The sequence below is a fragment of the Symphalangus syndactylus genome, chromosome 18 (genome assembly GCF_028878055.3).
Source record: "Symphalangus syndactylus isolate Jambi chromosome 18, NHGRI_mSymSyn1-v2.1_pri, whole genome shotgun sequence".
NCBI lineage: Eukaryota > Metazoa > Chordata > Mammalia > Primates > Hylobatidae > Symphalangus > Symphalangus syndactylus.
In genome coordinates, this window is record NC_072440.2 from 21,231,304 (window position 1) to 21,245,773 (window position 14,470).

The 14,470-nt window shown below is 58.5% G+C and overlaps 1 protein-coding gene across 1 annotated transcript in view; it reads left to right on the top strand.

Annotated features, from left to right (window-relative positions):
* The first annotated feature begins 7,876 nt into the window (after positions 1–7,876).
* The window catches only part of KCNJ4 (potassium inwardly rectifying channel subfamily J member 4), a 30,034-nt gene continuing 23,440 nt past the window's right edge, over positions 7,877–14,470 (top strand). Inside the window, exon 1 of the mRNA XM_055252979.2 lies at positions 7,877–8,359. The gene's annotated coding sequence lies outside the window, so the exon portion shown is untranslated. The remainder of the gene's footprint in view (positions 8,360–14,470) is intronic.

Genomic DNA, 14,470 nt, shown 5'->3' on the forward strand with positions numbered 1-14,470 from the left:
CATATTTACTGAAGACTAGCTGGGCACCAGGCGCCTTGCGGATTGAACTTAGGTGCAGCCTCCAGGAGCCTTTCCGGTGCTGTGGGAGGTGGGTGCCTGTGCACGGACTGGACCGCACAGAGGAAAAACGGCAATCACTGTCGGTTGGAGGGAGTTCCTGGGAGGATTGCCCTTAAGGAAGGCTTTAGGGGAAATGATGCTCTAGTGGGCTTTGGAGGGTGAGTAGGAGCTGGCCTCGGAGACAAAACCTTGGGGAAGAGAAGAGAGTCCCCAGTGGAAGTTACTAATTGCACAAAGGCGCGGAGATAAGACGTGGCCTGCCCCCGCTCCCCCGCCCCGGCCTGCCCAGTGCCTCTTACTTGTACCATTCTTTATTATTATTATTATTATTATTATTATTATTATTATTATTATTATTTTCAGACGGAGTCTCACTCTGTCACCCAGGCTGGAGTGCAGTGGTGCGATCTCAGTTCACTGCAACCTCCACCTTCCGGGTTCAAGCGATTCTCCTGCCTCAGCCTCCGGAGTAGCTGGGATTACAGGCGCCTGCCACCACGCCCGGCTAATTTTTGGATTTTTAGTAGAGACAGGGTTTCGCCATGTTGGTGAGGCGGGTCTCTTAACTCCTTACATCAGGTGATCCACCCGCCTCGGCCTCCCAAAGTGCTGGGATTACAGGCGTGAGCCACCACGCCCGGCCTGTAGAGGCCAAGGAAGGGAAGAAGGAAAAGATGAGCGTCAAGGTTAGACAGATGAGTTAGGCCCTCAAACTCCACCACCTAAGAGCTATCTGAATTTAGACTAGCTAATCTCTCCAAGTTATGGTGTTCACATCGTTAACCTGGGTATAAACCAAGTACTGACCTCATACAATAGTTATCTGGGTTAAAGTTAGCTAAATATCTAAAGCGATTTGCAAGATATAAACCACGTAATGCACGTCACCTCAGCTCCTTGCTTCCCTTCACAGGCAACTGAGGCCCAAAGAGGGTCTGCCAGAGCAGAGAGGGGCAAAAACAGACAACTCCAGGGTTTCAGATGGTGACCTCTCCCTCACCGGTTTATTCCTGAAAACGTGAGACTTCTAGGGCCTGGAAGTCTTCTGTGTCTTGATCACAGTGGTGGTAACACGAGTTTTATGAGTATGTCTGAAAAATTAATCGAGCTGTACCTTTTATTTTTCTTCTTAAGAAACAGGGTCTCGCTTTGTTGCTCAGGCTGGAGTAGGAGTGCAGTGACAGGAATGACAGCTCACTGCAGCCTCGAACTCCTGGGCTCAAGCCATCCTCCCGGCACGGCCTCCCGAGTAGCTGGGACTACAGGTGCACGCCATTACACTGTTATTTTTTCTAAAAGACAGAGTCTCGCTATGTTGCCCAGGCTGGTCTCGAACTCCTGGGCTCAAGGGACCCTCCCGCCTCGGCCTCCCAAAGTGCTGGATTATAGGCGCGCGCCACCGCGCCCCGCAGAGCTGTACTTTTAAGATGTTCGCTGTACTATTTGTAAGTTACACCTCAATTAAAAAGAAAAGCATAATAACCCGGGCCGCGACGCCCCCACCCCTCGCCGCTGGAGACAGGTGTCTCTCGGTGACCGAAACGCGGCTCTCAGCGCGCGGAGTCGTGCGCCGCGCCGAGGCCCTGGCGAGGTTCCTACGGCAACCGCAAGCCGCTCGCAGCGTCTCCAGAGTGACGAGGCGCGAACGAAGACCCGGAGTCCGGATTCAGGAGTCACAGAGCGAGGCTGGAGAGAGAGCGCGGCTGGCCAAACGAGGAGGGGAGCGGCTGGGCCACCGGTGCTTCGTCCTTGCGCTGGCATTCCGAGGACTTCCGGCAAACACCACTCCCCAGCCCTGACGGTGGCCACAGGCCGCTGCTTGAAAACACCCCTGGGGATTCATTCTCAGCTTTCCAGGTGGGAAGATGGAGGGCCTGGTTGCCCCCCAGTAACTCGGGGCTCATCAGGGGCAGAGCTAGGCCCTGCACCCGGTGGCCTCCTTCCAAGCTCGTGCAGTGCAGCCAAGTGCAAGGCACTGGGGCTGGGTGCTGGCACCCCCTTGGGTTCTGGGTCCAGCTCTGCTAGTAACTTACTGTGTGGTCGTGGAGTTCTCTCTCCTCTTTGAGACTCAGACATGGGGACACCTCCACCAGTATCTCAGAGTGGCTGTTACCAAGTGTGTGAAATAATGGAGGGTAAAAGCGGCTCACCAACTGGAAAGTGCCTTGCGCATGCCACAGACCATCACAGTTGCCACCCAATTGCCATCTTGTCCTCTTTATTGTCCCAGCCCCTGGGGCTCAGAAATCTCTGTGCCCAGAAGTTTCAAGTCTGCAGGTGAGAGTCTACTCCACTTTCCCCTTTGAGAAGTGGGTCCAGGGCAGCTCTCCTGAGCACCAGTCATCATCTGGTCCCCAGACTTAAAGGGGTTCACAGAGACACAACCCTGCATCCACCTGCCTGCCACCTCCTCCTTACCCTCTGCCCTGTGGTTGGATTGTAGAAGTTCCCCACTAAGTGAGGATTTCTGGAAACCCTAAGACACAGCACCCCAGACAGAGCCTACTGGGTAACACCACTGATTGCCCTTTAGATGCCACAGGCTGGGCATGTGTTTGGACAGTTGTGTGTATCTGTGAATATGTGTGTCCATGTGCTGTGAGGGTATATGTACATTGGTGTGTGTGTGTGTGTCCGTGTGCCTGGCATGCATATATTGGTGTACATGTGTATTTGGGATGGGTGTGTGAATATGCGGATATAAAAGCATGTCTTTGCGGCTCCATGGTGTGTGTGTGCAGGTGGATGTTGTGTAGTTGTGGCATATGTTTACCCGTGCATCTAATGCATCTTTGCTGATGTGTGTGTACCCCTCGGTGGGCATGCGTGGGACTGTATTCGTGGTGTGTACAGTGGATGTGGAGAACTGTGATAACCTGTAATTGTGTATCTGTGGGAGTGTGCTGGGGGGTCTTGGGTGTGGGGGTTCTGCTCCCCCCTCTCCTATCACCTGAGTGACCTTCTTCCCTAGCTGAGGACTGTGACTGAGATCACAGGCATGCATGGGACAGCTCCTGCCCTTCCACAGACCTGTGGCTGCCCAGGTCTTGGGCCAGGGTGGGCACCAGGGGCCAGGGTGGGTGGGTGAGCCTAGGACGAACACTCATGTGCCACCCCCTCCCTGCCTGGTCTCCTCCCCTCCCCACAGCAGGAGCAGCAGCGGGAAAGGTTGGCGGAGGGGGGCTATTTTGGGAGCGTCTCCTTAGCAACAGCTGCCACGGCCGTCTGTGGCGGTTTTTCTATAGGTGCTAAAATATTCCACCCTGGTGACTACTGAGTGCTGGGGGGTGGGCCAGGGTGGAGGTGGAGGGCAGGAGAGACCCCTACAGTCCTCTGTTCCCAGGGCACAGCCTGCTGGGATGGGTTCTGGGCCTCTGGCCCCGCAGTGTCCCTTTAATCACCTCTGGACCTCACCCCCTGGGAGCTCCTGGGACTTTAGAGCTCCGAGGCAGGCCAGCTGTGTCCTGATCTGATTTCTAATCTAAGTATCTGGGCTACCTCAGTTTGCCTCATCTGCAGAATGGGCTGGCTGGACTTTTTTTTTTTTTTTGAGATGGAGTCTTGCTCTGTAGCCCAGGCTGTAGTGCAGTGGTGCGATCTCAGCTCACTGCAACCTCCGCCTTCCGGGTTCAAGTGATTCTCCTGCCTCAGCCTCCCGAGTAGCTGGGAGTACAGGTGCGAACCACAATGCCTGGCTAATTTTTGTATTTTTAGTAGAGTCGGGGTTTCACCATGTTAGCCAGGCTGGCCTCGAACACCTGACCTCAAGTGATCTGCCCGCCTCGGCCTCCCAAAGTGCTGGGATTACAGGCGTGAGCCACCGCGCCCGGCCCTGGCTGAACTTTAAGACACTCTCTAGGACAAAAACCTCTGGACTCTGTGACTCTAGCATTTTGAAGTGGCCTTTTCCCTCTCCTCCCCAGCTGTCCACCTGCCTGGCCCAAGTTGCCCTCCCTTCCACTCCTCTCAGCCATCTACACAGGCTCTCAGGGCCCCTGTAGGACCCAGGAGGTGTGAACAGGACCCCAGAGTAAATCGGTTAGTGAGTCCTCTGCTAGCCTGGAATGACCTTTCCCCAGAAAGTGGAAGTTGAGCCTGGTTCAAATCCTGGCCCAGACAGTTGCTTACTGCCTGACCCCAGACAAGCCACTTCCCCTCTCTATGTGTCAGGTCAGAGTCTTCACCTGTGAGGTAAAGACAGGCATAGCCCGTACCCCACGGAGATCTTGTGAGGATCAAAGGAGAGAATGGAGAATGGAGATGGCCAGGACGTTTTACCAAAGTGTATGGTGGACAGAGGTTTTACCAGCATTCTCCTCCAAACTTCAGAGTGAACCTCCTTCCTCCAGACCATTGTTCCTGGCCACCCCGGCCCTGCCACTCATGGCATTACTGCCTGTGCCTCAGTTTCCCCATTGGTAACAGGTGCCTGGAGAATTCTTGCAAGAATCAAAGGAGACAATCCCTGTGAAGGTCTGGATAGTGCTGAGCTAGGGGTACGAGCTCAGGGGAAGCGGGTTGTCCTCATTCCATCTGGGGGGGCGCATCTGTGGTGGGTCATGACAAAGCCCACTTACCCTTGGGAGACCCAGTCCACACTGTCCCACTACAGACGAGGCCTCTGAGATCCAGAGAGGACACGCATCTTGTCCAGGGTCACACAGGTTCTGACACCCAAGCCTTTCCTCAACTCCCTCACACTGCCCCCAGGCCTCTGCACACCCATTTCCATCTCCGCCCCCACCTCACACGGGGCTAGAAGCTACTCACACATAAGGTGAACAACGTGAAATCTTCCTTTAGTCTTTGATTATCCTCAAAACAGCTGCTCGACCACGTGCGGTGGTTCACACCTGTAATCCTAGCATTTTGGGAGGCCAAGGCAGGTGGATCGCTTGAGCTCAAGAGTTTGAGACCAGCCTGGACAACATGACAAAACCCCGTCTCTACAAAAAATACAAAAATTAGCCTGGCATGGTGGCACATGCCTGTAGTCATGTGCTACTCGGGAGGCTGAGGTGGGAGGATGGCTTAAGCGCAGGAGGCAGAGTTTGCAGTGAGCCGAGATGGCGCCACTGCACTCCAGCCTGGGCAACAGAGCCAGACCCTATCTAAAAACAACAACAACAACAACAACAAACACACACACACACACACACCCCGATGCTCAAAGTGGGTATTATATTTCTCACTTTACATATGAGGAAACAAAGGCCCAGAGAGGACAGTTGAGCTGCCCAGGGTCACACAGGGCTGGAGAGGAGAGAAAGGGCTCTTTCCTGGGGCCTCCAAACCTCTCCCTGCCTGGAGCTCCTCTGCTTGCCTCTCCCTACTTCCTCCCAGTCCAGTCTCCTTGCAGGATGAACAGCTGCCCCAGGGTGCGGCCCAGGCCCGGCAAGGTAACCCTCCTTGCCCCAGAGCCCCCATCCCATCTTCAAGTTGGTGCCCAGGGACTTGGCATCAGGAGACTGATTCTGTGACAGTAGATGCTTTGGATCTACAGACATCCCTGTCTCCATTTTCCCCTCCTTCCTGCCCCTTCCTCCTCTCCCTGCACCCCACACTCCCAGGATGGCTACCAGGTCAGGCCTGTGGCCAGGCAGGTCATTTGTCTCACCCGCATCCTCCCACTTTCAATAGATGGAAAAGGTGAAAAAGACCAGGCACACATCTCTTGCCCACAGGGCACTCAGGCTGCTTGAGTCTGCCCTGCATCCACGCACTGAGCATTCATGTGATGGAACATCAGTCCTGGCTGTCTGCCTGTGAGGACACAGCAGGGTAACCAGGGAGAGGCGTGGAACAGGACGTGCGTTCTGGAGGTCTGCACAGTCGGAGAGAGCTGTGAGAAAGGATGGCCACATTTATTGAGTGCCTACCATGATCTGTGTATTTCTTGTGCATCCACCTCACTTAATCTACCCCTTGGGAATGGAGGACGGTAGGGTCCTCAATTTACAGACAGATTAAATAAAAACTTGTTCAAGGTCAAGTAGCTCCTAGGTGCTTTTGGGCCTAGGTAAGCCTGAATCCTCATCCCACTAAGCAAGAACCATACTTGTGCCCAGCTGAGGGGCTGGTACATGGTGAGTGCCTAGTGCTGGTTGAATGAATGAGTGGGTGATAAATGACTTCTGCTGGGGTCATCAGAAGGCCTTCTCAAGGAAGTGGCACTGAGGCTGGGCTTGGGGAGCAGCAGGAATTCTCTGGGCAAAAAAGGTGGAAGGGCATTTTAGTGAGGAGGAACAGTGCGTGCAGGCAGAGAGGTGTGGAGACCTGTGGCGTGTTCTGGAATCTGTGGAATCAGGGTGTGTCTGTGGATTTATGGGATGTGGGATGCTGGATAAGGTGGGGCCTGACTATACCACACTGAGGAGTTGGGACTGGATCCTTTTGAGTAGGGAGAGCCCACGAGGAAGGGAAACAGTTGTGGTGATTTGTGTGTTGCTGTTCTTATGCTGACATCCTCGAGGCTCAGGAGAGCCAGAGGGGATTTCAGATTTCATCAGTTCTCCACCTGGCTTTGGGGTGCCTCAGTCTCTCCCTCTCTGTAATGGGGCTAGTCGGTGATGGCCAGACTCCCAGGGAAGTTCTGCTGGCTAACTGCAGGTGTTCTCTCATCCTACCACCCTGGAAGAAGGAGCGCTTTCCCTCCTGTCTCCTTGGAGGGCTAGAGTGACGTGGCAGGATGGTCAGGAAGTAGCTGGCTAGACAGGTGCTGTGGGTGCTGGGGGTTCCCTGACACCCCAGAGTGTGGGGCCCAGGCCTGACAGCTTGGGGTAATGGAGAACGACAGAGAACAAGAGAGGTTTGGCCTGGCTTTGTCATCTCTGGGTGGCCTTGGCCGGTTTCTAACCCTCTCTGGTACCCAGTCTCGCCACCTGTCAAATGGGGCAATGGTGACTGAGTGATGGTGAGGGTCCCTCCAATAGGGCCCCCTCGGACTCCCGGAGTGAGGTGCTTCGGGTCCTTAACCGGCGGTACTTTGGAAGAGTACGAGGACCGCCAAGGAGAGGGGCCGGACTCCGTGGGACCCCAGAGGGACCAGCTCCCACCCACCCCCTTCCCGGCTCGGAGGAACCCTCTCCACCTGCCCCCTGGGGGGGGCACAAAACCCGGGAGCGGATCCAGGAACGGGTTCTGGGAGGAGCGCTCCTGGGGCGAGGAGGAAAACCCGGGCAGGATCCAGGGCAGGAGCGGGGCCAGCAGCCCCCCGCCCCAGCCCCTGCTCCGCGCCGCGGGCCCCGCCGGAGGGGGCTTGAGGCCAGGTTAGGCCGAGGCGCGGGCAGGGCGGGGTCCCGCAGGCAGCCGGGCCTCCGGGGCTGGGGGGCGCGCGGCCTCCGCAGTGGGGCGCGGGTCACGTGTGAGGAGGGGCGAAAGTCTCGCAAAGCGGGGCGGCGTGCCGCGAGTTGGGAGTTCTCGGCGCGCCGCGGGCGGCGGGAGCTCGGGCTCCCGGGCGAGCCGGGGACGCGGCCGAGGCGGGGGCCGGGGTCCGAGACAGAGGGGGCCGCACGGAGAGTGGGAGGGGGAGAAACGGAGAAGGACAGAGGCCGCGAGGGAGACGGACAGAGACGCGCAGGGGAGAGAGGCAGCGCGGGCAGAGGGAGGCGGGGGGAGGCCGGCGGGGGACCGCGACGGAGACGGAGACCCCGCGGGCAGAGGGCGAGCGGGGCCGCAGGAGGCAGGGAGGCCGGGAGAGGGACGGGGACGCGAGCGCGGCGGAGACCCCGGCGGCGGGAGAGGGACGCGAGAGCGGTCGGGGAGGTGGCGGCAGAGCCCGGCCGGCGGGGGCGGGGAGGGCGACCCCAGGCCGGGAGGCCGAGGGGTCGCGGGGCCAGGAGCGGAGCGCAGGGCCGGGGGCAGAGCGCGCGAGCAGGAGCGGGTGACAGCGAGGGAGCCGGGCGCAGCGGGGGACGGCGGCGGGGAGGGCGCCTGCAGCGGGGGTGGGGGGCGCGGGCGGCGGGGCGCCCCGGGCCCCCGGACCCCCGCGCTCTGAGCCCGGCCGGGCCCGACGATGCTGACGCCGAGGCGGCGCCGAGGGCGCGGCGCGGGGCAGCGCTGAAAGTTGGGCGGCCCGCGGGGAGCGGCGCGGGACGGCCGGGACGCGCGGAGACCCCAAGACCCACGCGCAGACCGAGCGGCAGCCGGGGAGGGGAGCGCGGGCCGGCCGGCCGAGTTCGCGGGCAAGAGGCGCCGGGACTCCCCTCTCCGCGCCCGGGACGCCGCCCGCCGGATCGCGCCGTGGGATGTAGCGCCCGCTCGCCGCCTCCCGGACTCTCGTCGGACCCTCCGCCCAGCGGTAAGCCGCGCTCGCCCACCCCGGGCTCTGTCCGTCAGTTTGTCCCGCCGCGTGAGTGTCTGTGTGTCCCGGGCCCGCCGCTCCGGCCCCGCCCGCTCCGCACCTGATCCGGAGCCGGGTCCCGGCTGCCCGGCGCCGCGCGTGCGGTCCCGTGACGCCCCGTCCGTCTGTCCGTCTAGGAGCGTCGCGGTCTGGGTTGTGGCCTGGAAAGGGGGAAAGAGGTGGGTGGAAGGGGTCTTGACCTCCTGCCCCGGCCATGACCTTTCCCTGCCTCCACCCACCCCAGTTGTCATGCCGGGGAGCTTCAAGGCAGGTGACTTGTGGCAAGGTGGGGGATGCCGCCTTTCTACCTCCCCAGCTGCATCCTCGTTGCAAATGGCCCTGTGATCTGAAGAACGAAATCCCACTTCTCCTGTTTTGAGCACCTACTTTGCGCCACACGACCCCAGGGCGCAGGGGCAGGGATTGGTAGAGGAGGCGCTGCACATTCACAGTGATAGAAACTGAGGCTGGGGAGGGAGGCAGAGGCTGCTTTTTCCTCCGCGTGTAGGGAGCACCCCAAGGCAAGAGAGGTCTCAATGAGCCTCCCGCAGGGAGAACTTCCCCTGCAACCTGCCAAATGTCCCCCCACCAGTGTCAGCCTCCCTGCCCCCTACCCACGCTTCTGCCCCCATCCTTCAGGATGGACAGGATGCAGGGAGTTGGGAGGTGGCAAGCTGGGTGGGGTGGAGCGGAGGGCTAGAGGCAGGGCAGCCTGGCCAGCTGACAGAGCAGGGCCTCAAGAGCAGTAGAATGTTCAGCAGCAGGTTTGGGGGAAGTGGGGGAACTCAGGGAGGGAGGCCCAGAGAAGGGCTGGAGCCGAGTGTGTGTGTGTGTGTGTGTGTGTGTGTGTGTGTGTTCTCCGCCACATCCAGTCCCATGACCTCCATGGCTTCAGGCCTTTTGGGAGCAGTTAGCAGGACTTTAGGGGCCTAAGAGCCTTGCTGTGGCCCTGGCTTGGCCTGTGATGAGGGGAGCAAAAGGTGGACCAGGGCAGCTGGGGTAAGAGATGGGTGCAGCATGGTGGGAACAGAGACTGTTGGCCACTGAGCTGACCCATATCCCAGCGAGTTGGAAGGGCTGAGCCTAGAACATTCCACTCCATTCTCATTGGGAGGAGGGACTCTTTCTGGGGTTTTCCACACTGGGCAGTGGGTTTCATATGTCCTCCATTCAGCCTCCCAGAAATTAGCTCAGCTGGCTGGGAGAGTAGCCCCCTGGGCTGATCACTCTCCTCCCAACCGTCAGCTTCCACGTCTGTGTCATGGGGACGTCACTCCCTGCCCCAGTGACCTCCAAGGCGGGCCCTGGGCTCAGCGAGCAGAGGGCTGTTCACAGGCTGGGGAAAGCGCTGGGGAGATGGGAGTAAAGACTCACTTTACCTTAAGAGAGATGAACAGCTAGTGGGTGGAGGTGGGCATGGGGCAGTGGGAATATGGCGGAAATAGCTGACCAAGGAGGAGTGTCCAGGATTAGAGGGGGAATCTGGGGTACTATTCCTCATGGCCCTTTGGGTTATCCTTGAAAAGAAAGCTCTTCTCTCAGAAAATCCTGTGGAGTGGCTGTGACCAGGCAAAGCCGGTTGAGTTTCTGCTGGGTGACCTTGGGTGGGTGGCTTGACCTCTCTGAACCTCAGTTTCTTCAACTGGAGAATAGGGATGATGATACTGACTTCATCAGGGTGTTGAGCAGTTTCCAGACTGTGTCAGGTCTGTGAAAGCTGCGTGCGCCAGCCTGGAGCATAGTAGGTTCATAGACATTTGCGAAAGACAGAATGAAGTAGCTCTGGGAGATGCTGTGAGAAGATAGCTTAGCTTAGGATGAGAAGGAAGGGGAGGAGGAACAGTGTAGGCTTACAGGGCGGGCTGGTTCTTAATGTGGATCTGGGGGAGGCGGGGGCGCGTGCTAAGGGGGGTGTGAGGAGGAGGGGGCCCCTCTGCGGGGACCACTGAGTCACGAGGACATGTAAGCGACATGACAACCAGCAACATGGTAACCAGGAAACTAGCGGCGGTGGGAAACAGAGCTAGAGCAGTGTGGGGTGGGGGTGGCGGGTAGGCCTGGCAGCGCCGGGCTCAAGGGGTCCAGGGAGCAGCCAGGCTGGCCCCTAAGAGTGAGGAGGGGAGGCCCCCAGGGCCAGGCTACCTGGGGAGGAGATGGGGGCCCTGAGGAGAGGGAGGGGAGGCGCTTCAGGGCTGTAGGGCAGGGGGCTCCTCTTGCACCACCCCAGGCTCCTCTCTGCTCCTCCACATCTCCACTTTTCATGCCTCTCCCCCTAGGATGCCAAATTTGGCTCACGCAATCTGTCGTCTCTCTTCTGAGATTGGCACCGGGACGAAAGCCGAGTGCATTACATCACCACCGCCGCCGCTCCCCCTGCACGAGGAGAGCAGGAGGGGAGGGCCAGAGGGCCAGGGGCAAGTGGCCAGCCCTCAACTTTCTTTCCTGTCTTCCTGCTCACTCTTCCCATCTCAGTCCTAGATGCTGGGGGGCTTCTGGGGGCAGCGGCTAGAGGCAGGACGTGGGTTCCAGTCTTGGGGAGATCCCAGGACCAGGGCAGAAAGTCAGGTCATGTTGCCAGCCCCCTGTCTGGGTAGAGCCTGGGGGCAGGGAGGCTTGGTTCAGGACCCTGGTCTGTCAGTGCCTTGCTCTGTGACCTTGGGCAGCCCCTTGCCTCATGCGGAGTCCACATCTGTATAGAGAACGGCTGGCCACTTAAGATCTTGGTGATTCTCCTGAAAGAAGGTGCCCTTAAGTTCTGTGGCTCTCCTGGGCCCAGAGGAGGGAGCCCTGGATTTCAAATCACCCTCTGTGACCTTGAGCAATTGGCTTCAATGCCTCATGCCTCCATCTCCCCACCTGTAAAATGGGGATGACAGACTCCTCAAAGGCAACAGCTATGAAGGCAGGAGACAGGGGTAGAGATAGGGCCTCTGACTCTGAAACTATAGACACTCAGGGGCCCGTGGATCCAGCATGCTGGGCAGGGGGTGGACAGGGTAGAGTGGGAGGGTGCCTGGATTCAGACAGAAGGTTTGGAGCTTAAATCACTGGTCTGATGCCTTCGTTTTACAAAAGTGGAAACTGAGGCCTGAGGGGGAAGTAGACCCATCAGGGTCACAGTGATGGTTTAGGGGTGGAGGAAGCAGAGCCAGGGCCATCATTTTACAAAAGTGGAAACTGAGGCGTAAGGGGGAAGTGGACCCACGAGGGTCACAGTGATGGTTTGGGGGTGGAGGAAGCAGGGCCAGGGTCTGAATCCAGAGCTCCTGGCTCCCAGCCCTACCTGGAAGCAGACAGACAGATGTCCCTGTGTAACACTGTGGCAAGCCCAGACAGGACCCAGGAGCTTTGAGGGCCCAGCTCTGAATTCAGCCACCTCCTTTCTCCCTCCCTTCTCTCCAGATCCCCTCACCCCTACTGTCCTTGGGCACTAATCCCCTCCCTCTATTGGTCTCTTTGAAGAACTCCTTTCAGTCTCATTTTAAAGCCAGTTTCAGGCAGTCCCAGGCAAGGACAGGTTGGATTTGGGGTTAAGCTGGAAGCTTATGCTCCATTCTAGAAAATTCCCAGAGCTGGAGGTGGAGCAAGATAGGGAGCAGCTGTGGATGTTTTGTGAGATAGTGAGCTCCTCAATCCTAGAGGTATTCAAGCAGAGCCAGATGAGCACCTGCCAGGTGACTCTCGCCTTACGGGTGAGGCCGAATAACATCCCCACTTCCAAAATCCTAGGAGTCTTTGGTGTTTCCCAAAGAGGAGCTGGGAAGCAGTGCCCATCGCTTCCCCGCTTCCCAGCGAGGAAACACATTTGCTCGCCAGGCACTGGGCTAGGAGCTTTTGCAAATTCCCATTTAATTCTCCATGGCAATGTTGATTTGATGTTCCCGTATTACAGATGGAAGAGCCACAGCTCAGAGAATCTATGTGATTTGTCCAAGGTCACACAGCAAGACAGCAGAGGAGCCTGGGTGTGAGTTCAAACTAGTCTGATTCTCGGGGGCTGTCTCTGGGGCTTCCCTGGGGAAAGAGTGGAAAACGTTCCTCCCCTGGGCTGGGGCTTGGCAGGAGATGGTCTAGACGCCCCAAAAGCATGACGCCCCCACAGCGTGACACCCCCTCAGGGATCCTCTGGCTCCTCTGGGGGCTCCATTCGGAAGACAGATACCACCATGCATCTTAGGGGAGAACTCATTTCATAGATGGGAAGACTGAGGCTCAGAGACAAGGAATGACCTGCCCGAAGGTGCCCAGAGAGTTAGATTAGGGCCAGGCTGCCTGTCTCCTGGCCCAGGGCTCTGTCCCCTGTGCCAGTGAGTGAGGAGGGGCCTTTGGGCTGACGGTGGTGGCATGAGGTGTGAGGTCGGGGATACAGAGGGCTGAGAGAGGGCTGGCTTCAAGCTAGGGCTGCAGGAGGAAAGTTATCGGCTCAGGGCACAGGGAGAGGGGAGCGGAAGGGAAATGGCACACGTGTTACAGAGCCCAGTGAGGTCAGTGGGACCTGGCTGGCAGGAGAGGGTCTTGGAGACAGCTTCCTTGGGTGGCTGTCTGTGTGACCTTAAGTCAGTCCCTCACCCTCTCCAAGTGATGTCCACCCATCCGTGTGAACCTGGGCTGAACGATCTATTTCCACAGAGTAGCTGTGGTAGGGCTGCTGTCAAAAAGCGCTCCTCCCAACGATGGGAGGACTCTGGGTCCTGGGCAAGGGGCAGGCACAAATCCTGGGGGTTGGCGTAACCTTTAAGCCTCCTCTTTGGACTCAGCCCTCCTTGGGGTGTGGGGGATCGCCAGGCACAGCCCTTCTTCTCCTTTTCATCTTTATTTTTCTCCTGTTCCCTCTTCCCCTCGCTACGTGGGCTGATCGCTGCTCAAACTTTTAATTCAGATGGTAATTGAAATAATAATATGGGCTGAGGCCCCTCTGCTTGTGACGCTGCAGCTGGTGGAGCTCGGCTATGAATAGACCTTGAGTCACACACGCGCGCTCCTGCAGGCGCGCACACGGGCGCTCACGTGGTGGTGGGTGGGGTGTAGCATGGGGAGGAGGGGTGGGCTCACACTCTGGCTTGCTCTGGTCTTGGCCCCCCACTCCCAAAGGTCTTGACCAATCCTGGCCCCACGGCCCAACACGGGGTCCCTGTTGTGAACCTGGAAGACTTTGGACATAGATGATTCTCATTTACAGAAGGGGAAACTGAGGCTCAGCAAGTGGAAGTGCCTGGCTGGAAACGGGCTGGATTTGAATGGATGGGTTTCGCCTGATTCTAAGACCACTGTTGTCTGTTGGGACACACAGGGTGGGAAACCGGTGGGGGGGAGTGCTGGGGTGTGGCCCCTGCCCCTCCCTTTGCACCCTTTGTCGCACCTGCTCGCAGCCCCCTCTCAGCCTGCGCATGCATGCTCAGGCACACACACAGGCACACGCGCATGCGCATGCATGAGGGCTGCTCAGATGGCTGGTGCAGTTGCTTGGTGGCTGGGGTGAGAGCAGTGTTCTCAGGGTACTGCTGCAGGAGGGAAGCTGAGTGCCAGGCTCTGCGCTGGGCTTCATATTCATGATTTCACTTAATCCTCCACCACCCTGGGAGAACCATCACCCCACTTCTCAGATGAGAATACTGAGGCTCAGAGAGAAGCAAGGATTGGTTCCAGGCCCCTGGGTAGAAACAGCCACAGATGCTTTGTCCTACAGTGCACCCAGTGCCAGCCCCTCCAGGACGCTCATTGGCCACCTGAAGGGAGGTGGGTACATGTCTGCCAGCCTAGGCCTCCCCTTTCCTTTCCTGCAACAGCTCAGCCACTCCTCCCTATGGCTGCTGGCCAGTCCCTGACCAGCCCTGGTGCCAACAGCTGGGACGTCTGGCCTTGGCAGGCAGGGGAGGGTGAGGTGCCCCAGAGAGACATTGGCAGGTCAAGAGGTCCTTAGGGGCTACCAGGAAAGGGGGTCCTTGGTGTTCCCGACCCCAGCAGGAGCTGTGGAGGGAGAAGTCAGTGTTGTCATGGTGACCTGTCAGCTGGGAGCTTTGGTCTAGGCCTGGGCAGGCCCAGTGGGGGGCCCCCAGCAGGGCAGAGGGG